This window comes from Sorex fumeus, unplaced genomic scaffold (assembly GCF_029834395.1).
Source record: "Sorex fumeus unplaced genomic scaffold, SorFum_2.1 ptg000051l, whole genome shotgun sequence".
In the NCBI taxonomy this organism is placed as follows: domain Eukaryota; kingdom Metazoa; phylum Chordata; class Mammalia; order Eulipotyphla; family Soricidae; genus Sorex; species Sorex fumeus.
Genome location: NW_026606108.1, coordinates 16289925 through 16315547, shown reverse-complemented (window position 1 = coordinate 16315547; position 25623 = coordinate 16289925). Strand labels below are relative to the sequence as shown.

Genomic DNA, 25623 nt, shown 5'->3' with positions numbered 1-25623 from the left:
TTGTAGTAAAGGGGTTGTGATGGAATTGCAGAATCAACCATTTCTGTGTTGGAGTAACAATTTAATAGACAATACTTAAAATGCATCAATATTTCAAAAAGTCTTTTTCCTTTCTATTTAACTTCGTATGAAAACGTCCTCCAGAAATAAGTTCGGAACTGCTCTGGACTAGAAGCTACACACACCGAGATGACACCTTCAGATGACACCAGGGCACAGAGCAATTCATCATAGTCCAATGTCCCGACTTGGGTCTCATATGCTTGGAAGACCTTTCCCTAATTATATAACTAAAGAAGTCAAGCTAGTTGTGATCAAAGCTGCAAGGCAAAATTAACCCCAAGAAAAGTGTAGGGCAGTATTTAAATCCATGGTTTGTAAACTAAAAGATGGTTCCCATATGAAAAGAGAAGAGAAGAAAGGGGGGACTTAAAAAAAGTTGAGTTTTTAATTGGTATCAGAAAAAAAAACCTCAAAGAGTTATTGGCCCAATTAGCTCATTGGGTCTGGGTTAACATTGCCCTTTCCAGGGTAATAGGATATTTAACCACCTTCAGATGGTTTTTCTGCTCCTGGAAAACACCCAGTTTTCAGACTGATGACCCTTCAGGGAGTGGCCAGCTGGCGTGTGCCTTTCCTCAGGTCCATGGCCATGGAATTCCGGAGCCAGGGAGGTATGTTCTGCTGCTCCACACCCAGCAGGGCACACATGCTGGAAGCTGCTCTCACTGAGGTCACCTACCCGGTCAGGATGCCTCGTCCCAAAGCCAAACCACATAGCCTGGGCCCAAAGAAGCAGGACAGAAAGGTAGTGCTGAGCATCCTGAGTGAACAAAGTTTTTTAGATGAATTGGGAAAATTATCTAGAAAAGGGGAAGGGCCAGGGACTTGGGCCAGCAGGTTATGAGGAGAAAATGAGAACCCAGCATGGTAAAGAGCTCCCAACAACACTCTTCAACATTGTCTTCAAGTGTTTTCTGCATTCCTGATGTGTGAAGTTGTACTGTCTTGATCTCTCTATATATACTTGCATAGCACTGTAGCACTGTCCTCCCGTTGTTCATTGATTTGCTCGAGCGGGCACCAGTAACATCTCCATTGCGAGACTTGTTACTGTTTCTGGCATATCGAATACACCATGGGGAGCTTGCCAGGCTCTGCCATGCGGGTGGGATACTCTCAGTAGCTTGTGGGGCTCTCCAAGAGGGACAGAGGAATTGAACCCCAGTCTGCTGTGTGCAAGGCAAATGCCCTACCCACTGTGCTATTGCTCCAGTCCATCTATACATACTTATATATACATATATAATTATATATACATATACATACTTGCATACACACATAAAAATGTGTGTATATATATATATTTTTAATCTTTGACCCCTCTGCTTCAAGCATTGTCAGTGTTTTTGCATTTCAACAGGCAGGATTTTATTTCTCTTTTCCTCTATTTACAGACATTCAAAGTGTTTCCAGAATTTTGTTTTCTGTTTGCCATTACAACACTGCAGCATTGTTGTAAAAATATTCTTGCCATTGTTCCCCAATGGCATGTGTGAGAAGGTTCACAGGGTAATATATGCAGATGTGGGAAGGCTGGCTTTAGCCTCTGAGGTAAGATTCAGACTTTCAAGCTCCTTCCCAATTCCTTCCCCAAAGGTTATAGTAGATCATTCCTCACCCTCCCATTTTGGTATGTTCTTTGCCCTTTCTACTTGAACTCATTTTATGTTAATTCTGATACATGATAAGTGGTATCTCATCTCTATTTCAATTTTTGCATATTTAGCCATAGATGGAGTTGACTTTCTTAATTTCTTTGTTAACTCTTTTAAATGTCTAATAATTGTCTTTCACTTTCACTGAAATATATTTTATAATTTACTGATTTGATAATATACAGATTCAATTATTTATTATTTGATTTATTTGATAATTACCTATTTATGGCCTTTGTTAATTTTTTATTTTATGACCTAGTTTTCTCCACTTTGGAACTAACTTTTTTTTTTCATAATTTAGACACATTTAAAAATATATATTGTGGCCTGGCAACCAAATCAGTCTTGCTATATAAGCTACAACTTTCTTTTGGTATGTTTTAATATTAAAATGTTTTATTTTACCTTATTTGATCTGTACATTTCTCTATAGCCTTGATATTTGAAATAAGCCCATACAAGTCACATTCCCATTAAAGGTAGTATCCAGAAAACAACATACATCTTTTCTGGCCTCTTATCAGGAAATTTTGTTAAAGGTTCAGATAAACTTTAGCATAATCAAATTTATTAAGAAGCACTCTTCTTGAGGCTGGAGCGGGTAGGGCATTTGCCTTGCATGTGGCCAACCCGAGTTCGATCCCCAGCATCCCATATGGACCCCGAGCACCACCAGGAGTGATTCCTGAGTGCAGAGCCAGGAGTAACCCCTGTGCATCTCCAGGTGGGACCCAAAAAAAAAAAAAAGCGCTCTTCTTGAAAGAGTTCTATTTGAACCACAGATAAAGTCCTCCCAATATTTAATACAAAGATTTTCCTTAATAGTCACTCATATCAAAACATAATTAAATGTGCTTATTTACTTGCAGCAATTTTCTACATGGGTACATTTATTTTCCGCAATTTAATGACATCTTGTAAGAAAAAATGGGCAATACCTTATTTTTTCCCTAGAAATAGCTAATCCCATTTTTTGGAGTCAAAAAAGGAACACATTCCAATGCTAAATTATTTGGCTTTGCAGTGGTTCCTTTTAAGTAGCATATCGGGATAAATGGTTCATTCTATTAAAATTTAACTAGGGCCCTAAAGAAGCCACATTTATTATCATAAACAAAATTAAATAAAATTATTTATGTTACATCATTTTAAATTTCCTAAGCTTTTCCTGTAAAACACATTTATTTTGTTTCTTAAAAATTGTTTTATCCTCTCGCCTCTCTGGAAAGAAAGATGGCGGTCACATGGGAGCCTGGTGGAGAACAGGTCTGAGCCGGGGGTGGGAGCGCGATGGATACCTCATGGGACGGCACACCCGACCGAGGTCACCAGTTGCCCCCCACGAGCGGCTCTCTGGCACGGCCACGGTCCCAGAAGCACAAGGACTTAATACAGGAATCCAGCAACTTGGAACAGAAAAGCGAGCGGACTATGCATTAATCCGCGCCATCTTGCCTGCCTGGAGGGGAAGGGGTGTTGCCCCATTCGCCCTCTCCTCTCTGGAAAGAAAGATGGCGGCCGCATGGGAGCCTTGTGGAGAGCAGGTCTGAGCCGGGGGTGGGGGTGCGATGGATACCTCATGGGATGGGGGGCGCTCCGGCCCATCCTTCACGCCCAACTGAGGTCACCAGTTGCCCTCCACGAACGGCTCTCCGGCACGGCCACGGCCCCAGAAGCACAGAGACCAATCTCTTAATTATCTGACTCTCAGTAGAAATACTTGCAGGGTTAATAAATAAAATAGCAGAAATTCAAAACATCATTTAATTCTTGAACCCAGCTGTAGAAAGCAGATCATTTCACAATGCTTTTTCAGCATGGCTGAGTTGGGGGGGGGGGCTAAAGTCTAAATAATAATGGTGCAACTTTTATCAAAACAATGAAACTAGTCAAGGTAGACAGAGTGTTAACTAGAATTCATCTACCCCACAGACATTGGGGGGGTTGGGGGGGTTTATTGGGGTTCTTCGGGGTGAAAAATAAGTATTGGTAAAGGGAATTGTGATTGATATTTGCATGACTGAGACCTAAACTCGAAAGCTCTGTAATTTTTCCCACAGCGATTCAATAAATAAATAAATAAATTTTTAAAAAAAGAAAAAAATTGTTTTATCAAAGTTCAGGTAATGCAGTTTCAATAGTATTAACATTTATGGTTTTGATGCATGAAGTTACCCAAAGTATGCATCACCATAGCGTCCCAAGCCCTCCACCCTGTCTTGTCTAGTCTAGTCCACCTCTTCCTTCCCGTCTTCAGAGTCCTAACAAATGTTTAAACCACACTTTTCAAAAACTTTCTAAAAGAATATTTTATAGAACCCTTACTCAAAGAAATAGATGCTAGTTTAAAGAACATAGAATAAACAACATGAAATTCTATATACCAAATGAGTGGAATTGGCAAAGGACACTCTAAACTCCAACCACAACATCTGGAGAACAAGGCTCTGCAGGCCAGGTATCTCTCAGCTGTGTTTCAGAACGTTCACTGATGCTGCAACCAGAAGTGGCACTGGAGAGACACAAACATGTTTGGAAATGTGGGCGGAAGAGCAGTTTTGCTTTATTGCCTTCCACATACTCGTTTCTCGCTCAAGTTCCTTGAAAAGCCAACCAAGCAAAAGCAGGGAATGAAGAGGAAACTCAGAGGTAAAGAGTGCCTGGACCACCAACAGAATTCTGAGCAGCACAGCATCATCAGCTGGAGGGTCAGCGACAGGAGCCCTGGAGCACTGTGCTCCGACAGGAAGTTTGGGAGTCACATGGCTGTGAGATGGGTGTGCCTGAAGGTATTAAGATTCTCATTCACTCCACTCAGTGGATTGAAAACAAAAAGAGGTATTACTTACAGGGAGGAAATGCTGAGGACAGAAGGAGTGAAACAAGATCCATGACTACAAGCCTCTCTAGATGAGAGCTCCAGTGATCATACAGAGGGTCAGGAATTGCCTTGCACCTGGCTGACATGGGTTCAATCCCCAGCACCCTATGTGGTCCCCAAGTCCTGCCTGGAGTGATTCCTGAGCACAGAGCCAGGAGTAAGTCCTGAGCATTGGCAGGTGTGGGCCCCACACCAAAAACTAAAATAAATGACAGAACCAACAAAGAGCTGGCTAGATTCCACTCTCTCTTGCAGCCTATGAGAATCCATCTGGGATGACTCACAGTGACCTTTGCCTGGCTCCCTGAGGCTCCCAAACTGATTTGGTCTAGTGTTCTCTTGACAAGGAAAAAAGAAAAAAAAATCCCTCCATGGCTCCCTGGAAATCTATCTTAAGTCAACAAATAAAACATTGCATCTGGGGTTCCTACTGCTTCCCCCTTTCATTTCAGCACCCCCCAGTGTGCTGGGGACAACAATGCCCCCTCTGAAAAACCCTGTCCTGGAGGTTTTGCCTGTAAGTCTCTTTCTGTCTCTTCTGTGGGACCTCTTTTTCTAAACATCCAGGCAGAAGAGGGCACCAGGGGGCACTACAAACTCAACTACCCTGGAGTTTGAGGGACTCTTTCCAGGGGAGGTGGGTCTCACCTCCCCTGAAAAGAGAGGCAAGTCGTGGAAGACAACAGCCACAGCTTGCAATCACAAGTCCCTTCTACTAAATTGGGGCAAATTTCTTAGGCCATCTAAACCCTCTAGGCCCCATGAGACAAATCGGCCCTTCCTGCCTGCTCAGAGCGGTATTCTGCAGGCAGGCACAACTGGCCTGAATTCTGGTTCTGGTTCCATAAGGAAAGCAAGCAAGGGAGGGAAACCGAATGGGAAATGCCCAGTGGAAACTGACCCATAGACTCAGAGTACAGAATGGCGGTTACCAAGGATGGGGAGGGGACATGGACACAAAGGGTCCTGGTAGGTGCACTCACATTATATCTAGAAAACACAGAAGCAGCAATACTCTTGCTGGCCAACGCTACCTCGGATTTTCATATTCATTTATTCCCACTGCAGCCCTTCCCATGCAGCACTGCAGCCTCTGGAGATAATCACTCTGCCAAGCCTGTTTTTTTTTTTCTCCAAACGCTGGATGCACCCACCCACCTCAATTTCAGTATGGAGTCGGGGCCATGCAGGCCAAGTGCCTCTGGCAGGCAGGGAACCATGGAATCCAGATCCCAGCGGTAGAGGAAGCTCAGTGCTTCTTCTGTCCTTATAGACCATGAATGGATACAGAGGGCACAATCACATCTTTGTAGACTGAATGTACATACATAAGCAACAGGAGGGCTGCCCAACTCCCAAGATCTGGTGAAAATAGGAGACCTTATCTGCATACAGCTATGAGATTTCAGAGTTTATGGCCCACTGCAAAATATCTGCATGACTGGGGGCTGGAGCGATAGCACAGCAGGGAGGGCGTTTGCCCTGCGTGCGGCCAACCCAAGTTCGATTCCCAGCATCCCTTATGGTCCCCTGAGGACCACCAAGAATGAGCCAGGAATAACCCTGTGCAATGGGTTATTCCTGAGTGCATGAGCCAGGAATAACCCCTGTGCAATGCTGGGTGTGACCCAAAAAGAAAAAAAAAAACTGCATGACCTGGAATTGTGAAGGAAGCAAACTCGTAGGTCCTATCCCTGACCAGCTAAACCAGGTGATCTGGAGATGGAGCCAAGCAACCTGCCTTTTACCAAGTGCTCCTGCGGGATCAGATGTCCTCAAAGCACTGGCAGGCATCATTCTAACTGATCCCATACAGTCGATGGTGGGGTATTCCAGAAATGGCAGTGATTCTTTGCTTAGTCAAACCATGGGCAATAACCAAGTTATGGCAATGAAGTGCAGGCAGTCCTCATTACAGATTGCGTTGGTTGTATTTTAGAAATGGGATCAGACTCCTGATTACTATCTGTTCCTTTCTCTATTTCAAAATGAAAATGGTGGAACTAAGATGATCAAGAAAGTAAGGCTGTGGCACTCCAGATGCTAATGTCAAGTTTATGATTGCAATTAAGTTGATCTGTAAGATTCATTGGTGAAGCCTGGAAATCAAATCCCCCAATTTTATAAATATTTCATGATCAATTATACAACACAGCTGCAGTTACTAGATAGTAAACTTTAGAAGAAAAGTTGCAGTTATAGAATGTGTTCAAAATTACATTTGCTTAATTTAAGCTATTTAACAGTGTGTGAGAGAGTGTGTGTATGTGTTAGTGATGTTGGTCCTCTTTGAAAAAAATACTGACGTTTAATTATAATGAGATTTATTGCAATGTTGCCTGCCAATCTTACTGTTCTCTACTCGTTGGTATCTTTTTTTTTTTGACATTTTGAAATTTTGTTTCGGTTGTGCAGGGATAAAGGAATTGTTGTTGTGAAGTCTTGGTTCCCAAAAAGAAAAGTCCTGATTCTGCATGTTCAGTTTGAGCCATAAATAAAGCATATGATGTTTGGGGAAAGTTTTCGATGCTCTGCACTTTTCCATCATGTAGTACACAGACTGAGATTTTGAATCAAGACACTGGGTCCTCACTTCTCATGCCTAAATGCATTAATATGAATGGGTGTCCATTTTTCTCTTGAAAGTATTGCATGATGTATATTTATTTGGCCTAAAGAAAATGGAAACCATGATTGCTTTAAAAATTAGTGACCTGCGTGTGCTTGCCTGATGACCCACAAAGCCAGATTTGCACATCACTTTTCTGTAAGCCCTGTCAGTTCTCTGATTCTTCTACACATTAAAAATTCATGCCTGCCCACCTTGGAGGTTCACATGACCTTCAGATTTCATTCCTCAGTCATGTGAAACCATTCATCCTCTCCAGCTTTATTTCTCTCTTTCATCTTGTGTCCAGTGTCCCTTCCACTCTGATGGCCACTAGGTACCTTCTTGTTTGTATGCTTGCAACATGTGTAAAAACTCTTCGACAAGAAGACTGTACGCTTAATTTTTTAATAGCACTGGCTTACATATCTAATTTTCCCATACATTTTTTATGCAGCTCTATGCTTTCAGATCCTACTCGACTGTCCTGTACACAGCCCATCCATTATTGGCAATTCTTACAGTAACAAGGGACTCCCTTTACAGTAACAAGGGACTCCCTTTTCTAATTAATGGGTGCAAAGAGGTTTAGGGTTCCTCTTTCCACAGAGCTGACATTCAGACTGGGATAACAGACACTGTGCACATCCACAGGCATGCTGCGGTTAAGTAGTTCTCTTTCCTTTTGTTCAGTATCCTTAGCTTCCTTCACGAGCTAGGGCTAAGGGATGGTGCCAAGGACAAGAAAAACAGACAGACAAGATGCCTGCCCTCAGCGAGCTTGTGATCTAGTTCAAAAGGATTAGTCACACTTGGTGCATAGACCTAGGTAAGAATTTAAGGTCAGAGGTAAAAATGGGGCTTTAAGCAGTAGAGTGACGTATCGAATCTGTGACTATTCTAGATACATGGTGTACAGCGATTTAAAGTAAAGCCTGTACAGGCCTGACGGAACCGGAATCCGAGGTGGTGGTGGCACAAAGGCTGAGACCCCAGAGTGGATTTAAGGGGGAGTGTGGAACGGCAAAGAAAGAGAGAGAGGCAGGCAGAACAGACAGGAGTTGCTGAAGGACTCACTGGGAAGGATGAGGAGGAATCAAGGTGTCTCCCTGGGTTTCTAGCCAGAACACTGAGCTGGAGAAGACCCTCCTCACTTCCAGGGAGTAAAGCCAAGTCCTGTTTGGTGACGATGCTTCTGAGGTTTCTAGATGCAGTATTCAGGCAGGCAATGGATTATCTGAGTCTGATGCCCAGAGGAGAGAGAACCCGACCAAGATGGATTTTCAGCTCATAGGGATGAATGAGACTGTTCACAGCAGCAAAAAAATGGGGCTGCTCAGAACCTACCACCCCAACCCCATGTACCGTAAGGTGGAGAGATAAGATGATCAGCGAGGAGCCATTAGAAGGGAAGTGAAAGGGAGGGATATGCGGAGCACATGGTACCCATGAGGTTCTGTACATTTCCCCAAGAACAAGTGCATGACCTGAGCAGAGACGGGGCAGGATGGTCTTACAACAGGGGTGAAGTAGACATGGACATGAGGAAGGTGAGACGCTGGGTGCAGACAAGCCTCGAGTGAGGTTAGGGATGGCAAGAAGCAAATACAGCAAGAGACTATCAGAAGGGGCGTTTCAGGCTGAGAAGTGACTTTTGTTTCAGTGGATGAGACTTGAGCACAATTAAAACACATTAAGAAGCCTAGGAAAGAAGGATGGTGGAACATTCAGGGGGCAGAAGAAGGCAGTATCCAAGCTGAGTTGGGCTCTTGGTGAGAGAGGGCACAGTGCCCTATTTGAAATACACAGTCTATGCATTTCTCTGAAAGTGTTTTCTCTGACTGGGGAGAGTAGGGATAGGGGAGAGGGAAGGGAAGGGAAGGGAAGGGAAGGGATGAGAATGTGAAGGTGCTCCACCACCTACCCAAGAAGTAACCAATCCCAAGATCACTGTCAAAGAGACTGGGCCTCCAACAAGAGGAATTCAACAGAATTTAGTAGAGTATCAGAGTCTATGGATTCATCGGGGAAAATTGGCTTTGAGGAAGGCTCTTTGATAGAAGAAAAATGCCCTCTTTCCCCTGGAAAGAGACTGTAACAGACTTGGGCAGAAACCCTGAAAAATTGCTCAACTTTTGGAGATATATACCAAAAGGCTGAAAAATTCCCTCCTTTCAGTTTAGACTGGCCTATATAGCAGAAGACAGGTCTCCAGGATAAATCAAATTTAGGGCTCTCAAAAGAAGAGTGTGTGATGGTGGGGAGGAGGACTGGGGAGGGATGGAAAATCAAAAGGGAGTGATCAGAAAATACCCAGAGACTTTTCACCTTTGGTTGGTCCCAGATCTCAAACTAAATGAAGTTAAAGGGGAGATGAACTGGTTCAAACAACTGTCGAGTTAGTGGCAGTCAGCATGACCCCTTTGTAAAATAGGAAAAAGGACTCCTGAAAGAGCACTACCTTGGTTCTGAATGGAGATCTTTGTCCCTTCATCTAGGTAGAGGAAGCCTTGCTCCTAGCTGCCCAACATGGCTTTTAGATCCCATTTTCTTCCTTTGCAGTCCATACATTGTTCAACTCTACAGTGAGGCCTGCATCCAAGGTAGAGTAGGGAATTAAAATAATCCATCTGTACCCAGAGATTCAAACCCTGTCATCCAGGTCTTATGTTTCCTCTGGATCCTATCTTGGCTTTTACAGAATCCATTTATGGTGTGTGTGTGTGTGTGTGTGTGTGTGTGTGTGTGTGTGTGTGTGTCCTGTTCTCTTTGATCTTGACTACATGGGTCCCATCCAATAAAAGGGACTGAGAAAGCAGAGGAGAGAGGAGCTTGGGAAGTTATTCCTCACCAGGGTTTCTCAACCCTTTTCCAACCCCGGCTCCTTCTGACCTTGCTTCTTCCTGCCAGTTTTACTCCTAGTCTCATGGTCGGGCCCCCTTACAGAGGGACTTTTGACCAGTAGTCTCCTTGGGATATCTGGGAGGGCTATGGCCCTAGGCACTATTCTAAAAGTAGGGCCTGGATGCTGAGTTGAAAAAAAAAAACAATTCTTGTTCTTTTATATATTGTTAATTTCTAGTCAGCTCACAAGGAAAATCTTAAAAGGTCTCAGAGACACTCCTCTGAAGTTTCATAATCAGCAAAAACTTTAAAATGGTACTGGTCAATGCCAACAGTCCTGCGATGGACCCACTACTTGTGACCACAGCTGGGGTCATTGCTAATTGGCACACAGCTTTGGAAGTTATTGAGCCATATTGATCAACAGAAATAAAAAGTGCTTCTATCTCGTGGTGTTCAGTAACCCCCTGAGAATTTATCCTAGAGAACTCAAATTTAAAAATGCATGCATCAGAAAATGTTTATTCAACATTATCTATGATAACAAGTTGGAAATGGCCTAGGTATCAACCCCAGGGGACTAGATAAGTAAATTATATTACACCAACAAAACAAAGTATTGAGTAATCAGTAAAATAACAGTCATGAAGAGTAAGAAGTCTGCTAAATAAAATAAGGTTTGCATGGAATTATATAAACCCTTTCGTAACAACAGAACAATATGCAAGCATACAGATGAAGCTTAGGAAGGAATACATAAAATATATAAATTGTGTTTCATGTTCATGGTACAAGGTAACGGGAAAGCTATTTGTTTATAAAATTGTTGCCCTGTTAGACTAATAATGTATTGCAATAAATAAAATTTAGTGAGAAAAAATATCTGTGATTTAAAAATGGTTCTCTCAATGTTCTTGGGGGTTGGGAGGAGTTTTGCAAATAAAATGTTTAGGGAGTACCAACCATACAGTATAAGTGAAATAAATAAAAGTGGCCATCTGTATTATGGTCCTTCCTTTAGAACATTATGTGCAAGTTATGTTGTGTTAGAAACGATAAGGTGACTTTTACACGTGAGCTCTCTTTAATACTACAAGAAAGCAATTTCTTCTCACCATAAATTGCCTCTCCAGCTCACACTCCTCCCCATGCATTAAACTTCATCTCACCAGAGACCCTCATTTTGTACAATGAAGTTTTGGCTCTCCTATGGAGACTCAGGGGACCCCCATCCTGGGAGAGGATCCGTTTGGGGTTTGCTATTTTGAAAGATTAATGAGGTCAGAGAAACGGTACAGGGATCAAGGCACTTGCCTTGCATATGGCTGACTCAGGTTTGTATCCCAGCACCATACATGATGCCTTGAGCACCACTGAGCATGACCCCAAAGCCCATCACTGACCAACAAAGGGAGATTCCGATAGTGCTGGGGAACAGTTTTTCCACAAGGTACCCAGACGCGTTGCACACCAGGTCCAGGCAGACGTGGGGCGAAGGATGATGGGCACATGGAGAAACACCCTCTAGAAGCAGCTGATGGCTGTTCACTTTATTGCCAAATATACACATATTTTATAGAAGTCTCAACTTACAAGAAGGTCCAATCACATATAATTCAGCATTATTGGCCTACCCCCTTTTCTTCTCTGCTTTGCCCCCGTCCAATCCCAATCAAGGCTAGATGCTGCACTCAGGATGACCTGCTAAGCATACGTGACAGTTTCTGTGTCTTGGGTGCATGTGACTGGGAGGTTGAGTGAGGCTTCAAGGCCAAACACCCGGTGCTGACACCCTGTTCTTACCAACTTTTGCCCAGATATCCCTTCCCCGAGGCCTCACTTCAGGACCGCTTTGCAAGGTCAGGTCTTATCTGCTCCCGTGACTGTTGCCATGCTCCGCACACAAAGAGAGAGAGAGATTCAGATGGCAGGGAGGAAAGGAGAGGGAGTCCAGGTCAGGGGAGAAGCACAGAGCTGAATGGACAGGAAACACAAGAGAGAATTGCTAGGAGGAAGGACCAGTGTTTGTATGATTTGTATTTGTATTGTCAAGAACACTGGGGTGGTAAGTAAGGGAGACACAGCATGCCAAACCTAGAAGGTGGTCTCTCTGATGTTGAGAGTGGCTTCATGTTCAATTACACTAAGCGGAATATGTGCCAAAACAGGCTCTGGAACTGTGCAGATTTCATGCAGCAAAAATAGTTATAATAGTCCAATAGTCATATTAGACTCTACTTTTTGTGTGTGTGGTATGTTATGAACAAATATCATTTGTTGAAAAGGTTAAAATCAATCATCTGTGAATCTTCTAGAACAAGTGGCCCTGCTCTAAGTAAGCCTACCTAAAGGGCAGTGGAGTTCACAGGACTGAGCTAATTCTGGGGTGTTTGAGAAAAATGATCCCCCTTCCTCCCCCTAAAGTTTCTATATGGAAACCCCTTAACACTGAGGAGGAAGAAGGAAATAATAGAAGCTAATTATAAGAAGAGATATCAGGGTGAACTCAAAACTCCTGTTCCTGCTCCTTCCCTTCTTTCTCCTCCTACCTCACTATTCTCCTCCCTCCCACCTCTTACCTGTGTGTGTGCGCTCGAGCACACACACACACAAACACACGAACAAAGGCCATGTGAGACACAGGGAAAGGCAATCATCTGTAGCCAGGAATAGTTCTCAGTAGAAACTGAGTCAGCCAGAACCTTGATCTTAGACTTTAGCCTCCAGAATTGTTAAAAAAAAAAAAAAAAAAAAGTATGTTTCTTCAGCCACCCAGTTTTCCGCATCTGTTGATGGCAGCCCCAAACAGTACCCACTTAAAACACTGTTTTCAAGCAGTGTTAAAACCAAAAAAAAAAAAAAACATTTTTAAATGCACCCATCTTGCATCCTGTGAATTGGACAAAGAAGTGGTGGAAAAGAATCCTCTACTGGAAGCATTTCTTGAGAGAGGGACAGAGTCAGCAAGTGCCACTCACTTGGGCTGTCCATCTTACCTGGTGTATAGTACATGCACCTGGAAGACCCAATGTGACTGACATTCTGTGCAGGAAGGCGTGGTTGTTCATTCATCCCATAAGTATTTATGGTAGGGCTAGGGTGTGCCAGGCACTGTTCTAAGTGCTGGGCATACGGGGTAAACAAGTCACTTCCTGCCCTGATGGACTGCATGACTGGGTGTCAGAAGACAGACACTACACAAATATATCAGTGCACACAAGGTTGAGTGGCAATAGGGCTATGAGGTAAAGTATTTGGAGTTAGGGGCACAGGAGGAAGAACAGTAGGTTGAGGGGTTATCTCATAGACAGTGGTCGAAAGGCTGTTGGAGCGAAATCCCACAGAAGTGAGGGAGTGAGCAAGCCCTGTGGTACCTGGGGATGCGGAGCAACAAAAAGAGGAGAAACAAGAGCAGGGGTGGGGTTAGTATGCCGAGGGGTGGTCAGGACACGAGCTCGAGAGCTGGGGAATGGGCACCAGCAGGGACCGACCTTGGCTTTATTCCAAGGGAAAGAAAATCATGGACAGTGCTGAGCAGAGGGATGAGATTTTAATGGAAAAAGCTAAAGGGCTGTTAATCTGGCTGCTTCGAGGGGACCACAGCGTGGTAAGAGACAAGTTCAGAAGCAGAAAGACCATTCAGTCACTCCAGAGGCAGAAAACGTGGCATCATGGAAATGGTCAGATCCAAGTATAATTTGAAAGTCAACCAACAGTATTTGCTGATAAATTGGAGGTGACAAGTGGGTACAGGAAGGGGTCCGAGGAGTTTACTCCTAAGATATTCAGTCTGAGCAGCTGCTGTGGTGGCAAGGTGAAGAGGAGACATGTGCTGGTATGCAACACAGCGCTGTGTGAGATTTGCTTCATCCCAGCAGGCTCTGATGGCCTAAGGCCCATTCTTCCTTCATCCAGGGTCACGTACTCCTGCTCTTCCACATTCTTCTTATGGTGCATGTGGTGCATTTGCAAGAAAGAGCAAAGCAGTTTATCATACTCTCACCCCTCAAAAAAAAAGCCTAGAAAAAGCTCCAGCCTTGCATTTGCCTTGTACTCAGCCGACTCAGTTTCAATCCCCAGCCCCCCATGTGCCAAGCCCCACCTGGAGAGATCCCTAAGCACAGAGCCAGGAGTAAGGTATGATTACTGCCGGTGGGAGCCCCCCTCCAACACAAACAAACAAAAAGCATTGCAGTGACTAAGGAATTAAAGAGGGGAAATGTCCCCAAGACAAGGGAAACCAATCACATAGCACCTTGTTGGACTGTGATCCTTGGAATTCTTGCCCCTTGTTCTGAATGCACAGAGGGCAGGATGATGGTGAGGTGGAGGACAGGGCAAAACTTGGCCAAGAAAAAGCTTTGAAAGGCCATGTGGTCTAGAAGTGACAGGAGGACAGCAGGACAGAGAATCTTGGGTATTGGGTGGAAGGAATGGTGATGCCACTCTGTAGATCCAAAGCAGAAACATTAGCACTATCTTAATCGTGTAAGAATAAATGTTATTTAAAATTGAAGGCCATTGGGAGAAAGGACAGCAATGACTCAATTGCTCCGAGCCTAAAAAGAGAAGAACCGTGAGGAACTCAGCAGCAATGCATTTTTCCAACAGCCTTAATAACACAGTACACACAACACTGGCATGTCATAAGAAGAGATGAGGAGAAAACCATGAGGTAAGTAGGGTCAGTTAAAATATTAATGTGTGATGTGCCCATTTAAATTAATAAGTACCTGGCTAGGAACAAAGGTGTGCTAAGAAATTTTATAAGGAGCCAAGAGATAGCACAATGGGTAAAGCACTTGCCTTTGCATGCAATGACTAGGATTCATTTTCTGGCACCACATACAGTACCTGAGCACTACCAGAAGTGATCCCTGAGCACAGAACCAGAGTCAGTGGGCAATTTAAAAAACAAATAAATAAATTTGGGAAAAAGCAAAGAAGGTTTACATAGAAATTGACATCAGGTGTTGCAATGGTCTGTAATGTAGGGTGAGTCCAAATTTAGCACTAGTAGTTCATGAATGAACACCAGCTTTGGGAAAGACCCAAAGTCTGTGTGGTTTATTTTCAAATGTCACACTAAAGTGTATTTCTACCTAAAGGCTATCTCTGAAAACATTCATAAGTCTAATTATGTGTCGTTTGTGTTTTATAGGACAATTACCTAGAGACTTGCCAGAGAACAAACCCCTACATTAGGCCAATACGTGAGGAAACCATGGTTTTATTTTATAATTATACTTATAGAGGAGTGTTCAAGAAGAGAGGTTTATGTTCAATGATGTTATTTTTTTATACTTCACGTAAAAACCGACTTTAGATCTAAGCACATCATTTGTTTTTTAAGTGCTTTCACTGTCCACAATTATCCAGCCAAAGTTTAAATGCTTAAAACAGCTGTCTTTTGTTTTAAGGTTTCCGTGTTAGAGCAAACAAAATACTTTTAGCTGTCTCCATTTCTCTGGCTACAAAATTACTCTTCAATACACATCTATCTCATCATAAACAGATTTGGGAGATTGGTGGGAAGGCCTTTTGGTTGATATCTATAGTGTTTTCTTCCATAATCTAAAAACTAGAATTAAAACTAATTGAAGCATAATTTTATATTTCAGCAGAGAACAGAACAATTTCTTCTTCTATCGGCCTCCTGCCACCTGGAAGCAAAGGCCATGGAAAACAGCTCTCAAAAATAAGAATATGTTGCTTTTCATGATTCTTTGGGCCAAGCAGAAAATTCCAAAGTAGTGTTTAATCAGCTGGCTTATCTGCTCCTGAAAAGCCTAAATTACACTTTGAGAACCTATAGTTTTAAGTCCATTCATGTCCAAGGAGATGCTTTTTACAGTTGAAATGAAAGTTCAGAGCAAGGGTGGTTAAAAGAAACCACGCTGGAACAGAAAATCACTTGAGTCAGGCTGAGGACAGTCCTTGCGCTGTGTTGTGTAAGGAAGGACTTTGGTTGAATGTAAAGGGCTTTTGTAAAGTGGGGGGAATGGAGTTCGGGTTTACTTAACATTGATTGTTCATTCATTACCTTATTTCTAATCTGCCTTTCTCCTGATTTCCCAAACAATAATTTGATATCAGAAGTGAATAGAGCCTGAGCTTCACTGGGGACAGGGCAGGGATTGTTCCCTAGGGAGAGGGCACCACCCGCGAAGCTATTCACCAGCAGACAGTGCATTACTGTTAACACTCCCCAGAGTACAGGGACAGGGGCCTTGGAGATGCTCTGACATTGTTCCCAGTGGATTCGAGTTGCAGTTCTAGCTCCTTGTACGGGTCTTTCGGATACATCTATCTAATTTCCAAGCCACTTGCTCTGTAATCGTGGCATTGACCCTGCACCTCTATCTGTATATTCTTTTCCTTCATTCATAGAGCAAATTGGACACCATACACTGGAAATGCAATGTTGAGAGAAAACCTAGACTTAGTTCACGTTTAGAACCAGACTCTCAAAATCAGCAGGCTCTGGATTATCTCTCTGGGTTTGTCTTTCCCTGTTAAAGTGAAATCTGTTCGACTCAGCAGTAGAATTCTTTGCCTACTGAATCCATTTACAAACAAACAAACAGAAGAACTCATTGCTTTTATTCTTTCCTTCGTCCTCTTGTTTACAGGGCCTTACACTCTACTTGGTGCTAGGGATAGAGAAAGAGCCAATGAGTTAAGAGTCCCAGTGCTCAAGGAGCTTCTGACTTTGCAGGGCAGCCAGCACAGAATTGCGCTAAAAATGAACTCTGACTCTCAAGCCTGAGCACATTTGGAAAGGTGCTTTAGGAACACATGATTTGTATGTGAGGGGTCATGGGGGAGAGAGGTTGGATTGGCTCTGGATTATCAAGGAAGCTTTTCTGGAGGAAAGAATATGTAGACTGAATCTTCAAGGATGAACAGAAGTTAGGAAGAGGGCAGAAGGGGGGAGAAGACAGTGTCCATGGGCAAACTAGCTTAAAGGAGCAGGAAAGCTGGTGTCCATGAGCAGGAATGAGCAGGGAGTAAAGGGAAGGTGGTGGAATACTGACAAAGGGATGAGACCAGAGAGGTTGATAACAACCAAGCCATGCATGGCCTTCAAGGTTTTGGGATACAAAGAATTTTACACCGGGGAGTGATGTGATTAGAGATGCCCGTTTGGGGGCTTAGAGGTGATGCAGCAATGAGAGCATGTGCCTGAACATAGGCTGGATGCAGATTTGATCCCCAAAACACATGATCCTCTGAGCATCACTGGGCGTGATCCCAGTGGTCTCCAACACCCCAGGGCCTGAGCAGCACCACATCCTCAGTGCACTGAACTGCCAACCCAGCTGCCTGAGTGTGGATAGGAGGAACCCCCAGGGCTCCCTCAGCACTGCCTGGAAGCAACACTCCCCTCAAAAAAGAGTAAACAGGATAGTATTTATGTTGATTTGAAAACATACAAACAACAAGCTGCCCAAACATTATAAACCACTGGTTCTGGGTTCGTATGACATATGTAGAAATATAGGAAATGTTCTGTAATCATCATTACACAGAAAACTCCAAATCGAGTTCCCTACTGAACAGAGGAGGAGACTGGGAAGAACATGTGGATTACATAGAAAAGTAAGTTTCCCATGCCAGTCTTTGGTTCCTGAAATAAAGATAGGAGCATAGTTTTAATATTAGTGTTTGTTTTGGGGGGTGTTTGGGGGCAATACCCGGTGATGCTCAGGGCTTACTCCTAGCTCTGCACTCAGGAATTACTCCTGGATGGTTTGGGGAACTATCTAGAGTGCTGGGATCTAACTCAGGTTGGCTGTATGCAAGGCAAGCACCTTTCCTGGCCTCTGCTTGGTGGATGCTGCCTCCACAATGCTAGGTGGAGCAAAAGTAGAATGAGTGCAGGAACCCAGGCCCCATCAAATAGACTGGCTTTTCAAGGAAACAGGAGGCACAGAAGTTGGAGAAGAAAGTTAAGAGGCAACATCAAAGGCAAGCACCTTACCCGCTCTACTGTCTCTCAGGCCCCAAACATTAAGTTATTCATCCTGGGTGGTAAAATTTGGGATGTTCAATGTAATTTCTTGGAGAAAATCTTGTTTTCAACTTTCAATTTCCTCAAGACAAAAAAAAGTTCAAACAAGAAGGAAAATTGGGCAGTAAGGAGAAGCAATAGCAAGTAATTTGTGGTCATGAGCAGAGAGAAGTTAAGAGCAAAGAGCATTTTCTAGAAGAGCGGGTGGTCGTGTTCATTGTTGGTAATAATTCAAAGAAAATGAAACCTTAAACTGTCCGCTGGATTTCCCATCAGAGAGGTCACTGAAGACTTTAGCAAGAGCCTTGTCAATGAAGTGTGAGGAACAGAAGCCAGAGTGAGGAATGAGTATGTGGGAGAGGTTGATGTGGCTATGGCAACTGTCAACCATCTTTGGTGACATTTCTCTTTACAATAGAGGAGAGATGGGGACAGGAATGGAGCAGCATTTCCCAAAGTGAGCGACCCCAATCTCCCTCAAGAGGCCCTGGGACAATGGGGGCAAAGGACAGGGGTCGTCTCAATTGCCCAGAGACCACAGTGCTTCCTATTTGTTTCTTTAAGAGGGCAGATTTATAGGAGTTGGAATGCTCTTTTTTTTTTTCTGAGAAGGGGACCAGTATTTTAATGAAGTTTAGGAGTCTCTAGCAAAGAAGCTTGTTTCTGAGAGTAAACCTTGTTTGCTTGCTGGTGGTGGGATGTAGGCAGGAAGCAGAGTAGGACAGAACTTCTAAGGACCAATAATGGAGACCAGTGGGATGACAATGAAAACAAGGTGGCTAGATTAGGCAGGAGGATCAGCCTCTGCTTGGAGGATGCTGCCTCCACCATGCCAGGTGGAGCAAAAGCAGAATGAGTGCAGAAACTCAGGTCCTATCAAATAAACTGGCTTTTCAAAGAAATGGGAGGCACAGAGGGTTAGAGAAGAAAGTTAAGAGGCAGCATCAGAAGATGAAGAGTGCACTGGAGCCCAGAGGATGCTGTTCTGGACCTGTGCTTTTGCCTTCTCCTAGCAGGCTTTCACTGTGTCCACTGTGTGTGCATGTAGAGAAGGTGAAGTTCTTCATAATTTAGATGCAGCTTTCAGTCAGTGGGGGAGGGCAAAAGGCAGAGAAACAAAGAAAAGACCTGAAAAGGTTTGTCAGAGAGAGAGGGAGGGAGGGAGGGAGGGAGGGAGGGAGGGAGGGAGGGAGGGAGGGAAGGAGGGAGAGAGAGGAAGGGAGAGAGAGAAAGGGAGGGAAGGAGAGAGGGAGGGAGGGGGAGTCATGACACTGTATAGAATGGGGGACCAGGGAAGAGAGGAAGGAGGGATGGAGAGACAGTAGCATGGCCCAGGGGGGCTCACAAAAACAACAAGTGCAGAGGGCCAGGACAAGAGGGTACTGTGCTTGAAGAGTGGGACCCCAGAATTAGGAATCTGGAAGGAGGAGCCTTTTCTGATAAGGCAGCCCATCATGAAGAGCTACAGCTGGCAGAGGGGGAAAGATGGTTGAGATAAGGAAGGTGCCAAGAGACATGGGGGAAAACCCCTTTTGGGTTTTTCTAAGATTGGATAGATGGATGGATTAACTGACAGGGGACCTGCGAGATAGTACTGCAGGTAAGGCACTTGCCTTGCATGTGGTCAACCCAGGTCCAATCGTTGGCATCCCATCTGTTCTCCCAAGTCCCGCCAGGAGTAATTTCTGGTGCAGAACTAGGAGTACACCTGAGCATTGCTGGGTAAGGCCCCCAAAACATAACAAACAAACAAAATCAGATAGATGGAGGGGGGAAATTTTTAAATGATCTCTATATGGAACAAGGCCTTGAATTCTAAACTGAAACAGGCTATCAGTGTGTATGTATGTACATATAACCCAGAGAGCTATATCCTGTGTTAAAACATATGATGGAACTAGAGATATGGTACAGTGGGTAAGGCGCTCGCCTTGCATGCTGCCCCCGTGGGTTCAATCCCCAGTACCGCATAGGGTCCCTGTAGCCATGCCAAGAGTGATCCCTAAGAGCAGAGCCAGGAGTAAGCCTTAAGTACCACCAGGTGTGCCCCCTTCCAAAACAAACAAGCAAAAAGGATAAAAATGGGTTTTCTGGGTAGAGGGGACATGCTCATAGATAAATCTGCCTGAGGCCCTATCTCCTAACTTGCATCCTTCTAAGTCATAAAAAGGGGGAGTGGAGGTTGCTGACTGGGTTAGGAAAGGGACAAAGGACTAAGGCAAGGACAAGAGCAACTTTCCCACCTCTAGAGCTTCCCTTGAGAACATACACATTCTGTAAGCAACAGCCAGGCCTCCAGCAACTTGTCCCCTGCCCCCATCCCGACACTGAGTGGATACCGCTATTGGGAGAGCTACTCCAGGAAGAGGAGTCCACTGATTCTTTGGGGAGACCCACTGCACAAAAGCCAAGAAACTGAGGAAGCAGGAGGTTGGTAGGAAGGTGGCTGTTGAGTGTATGAGTGGAGCCAGGTGCAACGCAGACAGGAGCAGAGGGAGCTTTCTGAAAACGGGGTCTGAGCAGGACTTGACACCAATGCAGAGAGCCTCCCAAACCTCTGAGTGGTTCTCAGAAGAGCAGCCATGGGGTGCCGAGGCATTGGCATAAAGAGAGGAGCTAAATGACAGAAAAAGGTTGGTGAAGAAACACCTCCAGCATTTGTGACCAGGGTGGCTACCACTCCTGCGGTCCCCGGGATCATCCGGGAATTGCAGAAATATACTTGGACTGAGGAGACAGAACAGTTTTCCCCAAACAAACAAACAAACAAATTTTAAAAATTAGCTTTGTCTAGGACTCATGCCAATCGGGTTGGATGAGTAAGAATCTCAGGAACCTGGAGATCTGAGCATTTCAGAGCCTCCCTGTGCAGGTGGGGGAAATAGTTCAACTGGCTGAGCACAGGATTTACATTCAGGAGGCCCGAATTCCATTCCTAGCATCATATGGTCCCTCAAATATAGCCAGGAGGGACCTCTAACTTAGATCTGGGAATAAGCCTGAAGCACCACTGGGTGTGGTCCACAAACAAAAATAAAGATTTACTCATTGGGGGGAGAAGTGGGGTAAGGATGGCTATGTCCTGAATATACAGAAGTCCCTTCCCAAGTCTTCCCCATTGTCCACCCTCCTCTACGGCCCATAAGGCATTGAATCATCAGTAGACTCCTCTGCCTTCCTGGAGTAGCTCAGCAAGTCCTCTATGCCCTTTTGTGTTAGAGCAAAGGCCATTATTAAATAGCTAAATGTTAGATCTTCAAAAACCAACCAACCAACCAACCAACCTGGACCAGCTTTTCATTTTATTTGAATCTTCCTCCATATTTTTGACCCAGGAAGCACAGGAGACAACAGGTACTATCATTGGAGCATTTATTAAAGAGTTTTGTCGGAACCTTCTGCCATGATCGAATCTTGGCCACTAAGAAGCTGCCCTTTGCCTCTGGACAGCCCTTGAGTCCTCCAACCTGTGGCACTAAGGCTGCTGTACAAGGTAAGGGCAAAATGGTGCTCCATCACTTGGTCTGGCAATGGGGCCCGACCCCACTAAAGGCAGGGCTGCGGCAGCGCCTATGGGCAGTGCACAACCCCTGGGAGACAGTTTATGAAGCCCAAGTCATAGGGGGTCCAGGGAAATTCCTAAGAGCTACAGGGACCCACGGTCACCGGCCATAGTGGTCAGATTTCCAGAGACTAAGGGCCTTCATGCCACCTGCAAACTCACCGCCTTGCCTTCCTGTCCTACCGTTCTGTGCTTCTCCAATGCCCCTTGGCTTTTCCCTATGAGAGAGGGTCCATGACAGACAGGCTCTGAAGAGACAGCGGCTGATGAGCCGAAAAGTTCAGGTAGCTCCTGCGGGTGGGCCTGAGGTGCCCAGGCGAGGAAAGGGTTTCCCTGGGCAGCGCCTCCAACGACCGCCCCTCCCCCTCCCGGGGTCTTAGGGGCTACACAGCAGGGGCGAGCCGGCGGGCGTTTCTTCCAGCATTGTCCTCCTCCCCGGCAGGTGGACCTGCGAGGACGTGGCTTGAGAGGGGCGAGGTACGATTTCAAGAGCCCGGAAGTGGCAAGGTTCTGGTGGGTGGAGGGGAATTCTTAACCATGCAAAAAGTAAACTCCCAAATCTAATCTGCTTGGACACTCCTGATTTCAAAACAGGTACATTTCATCTCTCGCTTCTTGGCCCTGCGTTACCGGCAGATGAAACATACAAGAATTAACACTGAAAAAATCATTTCGTTTGAAAACAAATTATGAAACTCGTTGTGGAGCACTGCCAATAGACCCATAAAGCAAACAAGATAGCCGAATTGTTTCTTTCTCCAAGGAGGGGGGGAAAAAAAGAAAAAACGAAATTAATTTGATTCAGCCTGTGAAACAATTCGTTTGCCCAGCCTAGTGCTGCCAATTAAAGAACTCCCCCCTTCCCTCGCCACGTCCGACCCCCACAGACACAATTAACATGTAAATCAGCGGCGGAGAGAGAAGAAGGGGCTGCACGTACCCCCGCGGGGTGGAGGTGCGGGACCGAGAATATCAGGGTCCCCTAGAAACGCGCCTGGGGGTGCGGGGTCCCGGCCGCGCTCGCTCTGCGGGCACCAGCCGAAGGAGCGCGGCCAGGGATCCAACCATCGCTGGCCGCTAAGGGCCCTTTCCCGCTCCCCATCGGAGGAGAGGAGAAGGTTCCAAGAAGGCCCCCACCCAGGCCGCGGGAGCGCGCAGTCCAGCCGCCGCCCCCACGCCCCAGCCCCCTCCGGGAGCCGGCCCCGGAGCCGCGGGGCTGCGCGCGCACCGAGGGCCGCGCCCCCCCGCCCCCCAGGATCCGTGGCAGCGCGGCCTGGGAAAGGTGGCGCTGGCGGCCCCTGCTGGCAGCTCTGGCCAGCTGCAGGAAGACCGACTTCACTCGTCTCGCCACCTTTTCCCAGGTGGCTTGCAGAAGGGGAAAAAAATAGGGTGTGGTAGTGCATGCGTTGATTCTTTATGAGCTCTCCTGGAGGTCCCAGCAGGAACGGTAAAAAAAAGGATACGGGGACTTAGTGATGGTCTTAGCCAGGGGAGGGAACGGAGACGAATAGAACGTATTTATGTGAGGCTGAGACCCCAATCTCTTTCCTAATGGTTTTTCTCGACCTATCCCCAGGCTGAAGAAGTATTGCTTCGAGAACTGCTCGACCTCTCGGCACTTTCTCTAAAGCCGCGTTCGTGGCCCGCACCATCTGCCCAAACCCACTTGGGGAGCCTCGGCCGCCACGCACAGTTGTTTGCTGAGCGAGTGCGCGCGGCGGGGAGCGCGCGGCGGCCCGCCGAAGGGGATTTGGTTTGACCTGACCAGTTGGCACAAGCCTGGAACCGCAACGCTTTTTTAGCAATTGGAAGTTCAAGCGGCGGAGAAAGGCTGTGCCTGCCATTCTTCCTGAGAGCGTAACAATAGAACGTTGTAAATAGTAGCGATTTACTTCTTCCATGAAGCGGTTGGGTTCTCATCGGAATCGCTTGCGTCCTATTTCTGAAGTTGGTCTGTTTTGGGTGGGTTTTTTTTTTCTCCTAAGAACAGTCAACACACTTTCCAAGTTTTAAAAACTGATCGTGGCAGTTGCCAACACAGTTCTTTGTGTTGGGGTTCATTTGCTTAACATGCCTCATTGTCGTTTCTGTGCGTTAACTAATAGCCGTGCTCTGATCTTGGAATAGTATTTTTAACCGCACCGGCTTCAATCCAAGTCATCTGGGTGCGTGCCGCGTCCATCGCTTCTGAAATCTACCCCTTGATAGTAGATCAGAATTAGAAAGGCTCGCTGTTCACTTACCCTCACCCTCTCAAACTTTTCCACTTAATAAAATCGATGAACAAATCCTTTCTTGTAACTCGCTCCTGCACTACTATTTTTATTTATTTTTCTGATTTGGCAGGGCTCAGCAAAGCCATCCGGGATTTTTTTTTCCACGCTAGAGCAGATGCGGGGGTGGGGATGGGGGTGGGGGTTTCAGGGCTGGGCTCAGGCGGGAGTCGCCCCCGTGGGGACTTGGACTGAGCGCACGGCGTGGGCCGGGGCTTACAGTGAAAGGAAGCTGAGCCGGCCAGTCGGGCCACGGCTCCACCTGCAGACACACCGCGTGGCTTCTCCCTTCTCTCTTCCAAGCTCCCTCGCCTTCACGCACGGGCACCGCAGCTCTCCTTCGGGTCGGAGGCGACGCCAGCCAAAGGAGGCGGGGTTGCGGGAGGAGAGTCCGCTGTGCGTAATCCAGTCCGGGACTTGGCTCCGCCCGGGAGCGGCGACGGAGTAGTGAGACGCGCGGGGTGAGGCTGCAGCTAACTCCGCTTTCCGCGCACTCGGCTGCCCAGGCGCTCGGGACGCAGCAGCGGCGCTTCTCCGCGGGGCCCAACGCCCGCGATGCCCGCTTAGGAGCGTGCGGCAGCGGCTAGCATCGCCCCACCAGCGCGGCACAGCCCTCGCGGCGGCCGAGCGGGGCTAGAGCCCTGCACCCCCACCCCGCCCCCCACCCTGAAATGACTTGTTAATCGGAGCAGACACCACCGAAGGCGCTCAGCGGAGTGGAACCCAAGTGGAAATTGGATTTGGCGAAGAGTTTCTTGAACATTTACTCCTTTCTTGTTGGCTTTTTTCCTCCTTTCTTTTTTTTCCCCCTCCCTCCCCTTCTCCGCCTGTCATTGGAGATGAACACAGCGCGTTTGCATCCCAGAAAGTAGTCGCCGCGACTATTAGCCCCCAAAGAGACAAGCACACATGTAGGAATGACAAAGGCTTGCAAAGGAGAGAGCGCAGCTCGCGGCCCGGAGAGATCCCCCTCGATAATGGATTACTAAATGGGATACACGCTGCACCAGTTTGCTCCCAGCCCCGGTCGCCTGCCCGTCGATGCACCGAAAAGGTACGGCCGGCTCTTCCCCGGCGCGCCCCACCTCCCCGGCGCCTTGGCCACAGCCAGCGAGTCCCGGGGGCTGCGGTTCGCACGCGCTGTCGGCTTTGTGGGTTTGCCTGCGTTTTATTTCGACTCGTGCCTCCGTCTCCCGAGCGTTGACCGGCCCTGGGGGAGCCGGGCTGAGCCCTGCCCGCCGCTCCTCTCGGCCCCGCGCCCGAGAGACCGCCGGGCTCGGGCTCCCCAGCTTCGCTTCCCCAACCCGTGCGGCGCACACGCCCGGCGCCGCCCGGGCCCGCGACCGCGCGGATGGCTGCCTCGTCCGGGGATTGTGTGTGTGTGTGTGTGTGTGTGTGTGTGTGTGTGTGTGTGTGTGTGTGTGTGTGCGCGCGCGTGTGCAGGACCCAGGGCTCGTTCTTACTCTCGGAGGCCCCGAGAGGGTGGGATTCTCCCGAGCTCGCTGTCCTGGTGCGCAGGCTGGGGGGGAGGAGGTAAAAGGTTCTGGCCTCGAGGGAGATTGGGGGACTTAGGGGGAGTAAAGGCTCTTCTGGCCCAGCCGGGACCCAGTTTGGGCTCCGGAGCGTGTGTGCGGGGGAAGGGTTAGGCAGAGACTAGGGGAAGCGAAGAGAATCTTTTGTTGTCCGCGCGGGGGTCTGGGCTGGGCTCTGGAGTGCGGGG

The 25623-nt window shown here is 46.6% G+C and overlaps 1 protein-coding gene across 3 annotated transcripts in view; it reads left to right on the top strand.

Moving 5' to 3' along the window:
- Positions 1-24334: 24334 nt before the first annotated feature.
- Positions 24335-25623, top strand: part of SEMA6A (semaphorin 6A) — a 130603-nt gene continuing 129314 nt past the window's right edge. For 2 of the 3 annotated variants that reach the window (XM_056124343.1, XM_056124342.1), the window contains exon 1: positions 24335-24957. The gene's annotated coding sequence lies outside the window, so the exon portion shown is untranslated. The remainder of the gene's footprint in view (positions 24958-25623) is intronic. The other variant, XM_056124344.1, reaches the window with a different exon arrangement.